Source organism: Echinops telfairi, unplaced genomic scaffold (genome assembly GCF_000313985.2).
Source record: "Echinops telfairi isolate 266 unplaced genomic scaffold, ASM31398v2 ScPeMD7_16;HRSCAF=60, whole genome shotgun sequence".
In the NCBI taxonomy this organism is placed as follows: domain Eukaryota; kingdom Metazoa; phylum Chordata; class Mammalia; order Afrosoricida; family Tenrecidae; genus Echinops; species Echinops telfairi.
The window spans coordinates 5,415,541-5,419,166 of NW_022103913.1; the positions used below are offsets into that span (position 1 = coordinate 5,415,541).

The window sequence follows — 3,626 nt, forward strand, 5'->3', positions numbered from 1 at the left end:
GCGCCCAGGGAGGACGTGAAGTGCCAGGGCCACACGGCTTTGCCTTCCAGGCCGTGGCTTTGCACAGACGAGATTCATCAACACCAGACGACTTGCCCTTTCTAATCTGTCAGCTTTGAGTCTTACACACCAACCTTTCTCTTATCCACCCCCCACACCCTGTGACTACACTGTATTAAACATTGAATAAGGCAATCATACTACAAGATCCATAAAATACACATACATGTAATATGCATGCATTATACAAAAAACTCTACTGGAGAATAAAGCAGTATCTGCTTTAATGATGGTCAACTGGCCAACTCCCCCTGAGCAGCGCTTACTATGAGCAGTCTGCGTTTTCCTTCTTCCTCACGTCGCCTCCCTTCACCCACCCCCTTGATTGTCACGTAGTGGGTTGCATGTTTATATGGCGCTGGAAGCTCAGCCACTGGCATTTCAAATTCCAGCAGGGTCACCCATAGGGGGCAGGTTTCACTGGGATTGGCACACACACTAAGAAAGACCTTGGGATCTCCTTCCAAAACCCGGTCCACTTTGGGGACGACAGCAGAACACAGCCCTGCTGGCTTTGGGCACGCCTTTAGGCGGGATGGCCGCTGGAACAAGACAAACTTAGTGGGCCGAGGGCCGGGAGGGAGACAGAGTAGCGGCGGCCGGAGTCGAGCATGCTGCAGACCAAGATGAGGCAGCGGGAACCAGGAGTGGTTCGTTCTGCTGTACAGTCGGTCACCACGAATTGGTAGGCTCTCTGTGCCAACCGGCCTCTGGGGGAACTGCCTTGTGCAAGAAGCTAGCAAGTGATTTTGGTGGCCACGATCACGCCTCACTCACTGCCACGCAGTCGATGCTGACTCAGAGCCATCCAGAGTACAAGGGAGAACTGCCCCCTGTGAGCTCTGAGACTGTAACCCTTTATGGGAGTAAAAGCCCCGACTTTCTCCCCGGGACAGGCTAGTGGTTTCAAACTGTGGACCTTGCAGATTGCAGCCCAAACATAACCGCACGCCACCAGGGTCAGTGAGAAGTGTGACCAAATTCAAGGAGCCAGTGAGCCACACACAGCAGGACAGCTCACCAAGCAGGCTTTGTAGCTCGGTGGATCTGCGAGGCGGAGCTCGGCCTTCCAGCTCTCAAGGCCACGCCTGCCAGCCGCTGCAGAGCACTGGAAGCTGCCCACTCGCACCCGTCTCAGCCCCAGTGCCGGCTCCCGGGGGCCAGGAACCTCACACTGTGGGGTCAAGCCCCCAGCCTCACCTAACAGCCTGCCTGTGACCCGACGGAGCCAGTTCTTCTCCAAACCACTAGGAACGAGAATTAAACAGGGCCCTTGCAGGACGAGCCGGAAAACGAGCGATTTCAGAGCTCTCTCAGACCCTTTTCAGTCCTGGGGCCCGGCCACCCCTCGGCTTCTGAGGTCCTGACAGAAGCAGCCCATCCTCACCTCTGCAAAGCAGTCACACACAGCAAACTCTGGGGCAAAAGGTTCCACAGACCCCTGAAGCCATGCTGGGACAACGCAGAAATCCAGACTCAGGTTAAAAAGCTCCGTTTACTTAGAGAAATATTTCCAATTGCAACATTCTTGAGAAACGATTTTGGGCCAATTTCCCTTTTCCACATGAAAAGGAATCGTTAAAATTCATGAAAATGTGCACTCACCCTAAAATTCAACAGGAAGGTATGAAAATCACCCAGAATCCTACTTCCTGGAGAAACCCGCCGTGGACCTTGTAGATTCTGTCTGTCCCAGCCTGTCTTCCTGAAGGGCGGTAAGTGTCTCCCCCCACGCCACCCCACCCTGCCCCTGACAGATGAAACCCATGCTCCTGTCTCTTCCGTGCTGGGAATGGCGACAATGAGTCACTGTGGCCCCTGTGACCCCCACCCTTGCCCCACACCCACTAAGACCAACAAGTAAGTTTCCCCTTTCTCACAGTCTGCACCTAGGAAAGCAGTTGGCCAGCTGCCTCTGAGTAAAACACCAAAACACTAATACGGGGGTGGGGGAGCCTTTGGGTGGCCATCTCAGGGAAAGGGATGGGGTGCCTGAGGGGCACGATACCCCCAGGTATGTGGACCTCTGTAAAGCAAAGCCACACTTCCTCGTATAAATATCTGGGCCAGGATGGCTGGCTTCTCCCAGTCCTTCAGGTGATGGAAAAGAGGGAGGCCGAAAAAGCTAAACTCACTACCATGGGTTGACTCTGACTCCCAGCGCCCCTACAGGGCAGGGCAGAACTGCCCCTGGGGGTTTCTGAGATGGTAACTCTTTCCGGAGACAGGCAGCCTCCTCTTTCTCCTGAAGAGAGGGGCAAATGATGAGGCTGGAACCTAATCAGATAAATGAGATGGAGGGAGATCTACAACCTGCACTGTGATCTTGATGCCAGGCAGTCCCACAGCACTCGTGGGTGGTAGATGGCCACCTTTGGTTCAAAGAGCTGACCTGTCTCTTAACCTATTCACGCCAGGGCCCTTACACAGAACTCAAATTCTGCCCTCTTGGTGTCACGCTTAACGAGCCCTGGTGGAGTATGGGTTACGTGTTGGGCTGCAAGCTGCATGGTTGGTAGTTCGAAACCACCAGCAACTCTGCGAGAGAAAGACTGGGCGCTCTACTCTCATGAACAATTAATCTCGGAAACTTACAGGATTGCTGCTACGAGTCAGCACTGACTCGATGGGAGGGAGTTTGGTTTTTGGTGTGGTGTTATTCCTAAGGAGTCTGGGACTACTGCCAGGTAAGCATTGGACTTCAAACGGTCAAAGGTGGTTCAAAAACACCAGCAACTTGGAACCACAGGGTCACTCTTGAGTTAGAACTACAAGGAATCGACCCTGATAACAACAGCAGTTCGGAGGGAGAAAGATGGGGCTATCTACTCCTTAGACAGCTCCCAAGCCTTGGAGAGTCGTCAGAGGTGGCTATGTGTCGGAATGGATTGGATGGCACTGGGGATGTTCTACACACAGACACACACACACACACACACACACACACACACACACACACACACACACACACACACACACACACTCACTCACTCACTCTCCTGCATCCCCCTAGCACTCCTATCTTGATCACAGGCCCGACCCCTCTGATGATCAGCTGCAGCATTTGTTTGGAGGTGGACTTTCTCATTTAAGTACTACCAGCATGGCAGGAATGCAAGTGCCAAGACAACAAGGAGCCAACGCTCAGCTGATCAGCGGGTCAGCGCAGCTCTGTCTGGCCAACTCCAACTGTGTCCTCAGCGTATCTCCCTGCAGCGGCTACCCCCTGACAATGCCACCACGCGCCTCCATCTGTCTCCCTTCACACAACCGAGGGAACTAGAAACATGCTCCTGAGTTCCCTATTTTCCGTAACACTTCCTATTTTCACCAGTGAGCCCTGTTAGTGTCTTCACCTCTTTAATGACAGAGTCCCCTTCTGATTAATACTGCCGACTCAGTATACACACACACACACACACACACACCATGCACTTTCTATACTGTGGACACGTTACTAAGTCAATAAGCACGGGTCTGTGCAATCACTCTGGGGCAAGCTCTCCACTGACATGCAGGCCCTTCTAACGCAGAACCGATGTCACCACAATTAGGCTGGCCTGGTT

At 53.1% G+C, this 3,626-nt stretch overlaps 1 protein-coding gene and 1 pseudogene across 4 annotated transcripts in view; one reads left to right on the forward strand and one right to left on the reverse strand.

Annotated features, from left to right (window-relative positions):
- The window catches only part of PXYLP1 (2-phosphoxylose phosphatase 1), an 87,788-nt gene that overhangs the window by 24,777 nt on the left and 59,385 nt on the right, over positions 1 to 3,626 (reverse strand). The window lies entirely within an intron of this gene.
- LOC105979479 overlaps positions 672 to 3,626 on the forward strand; it is a 4,470-nt pseudogene continuing 1,515 nt past the window's right edge.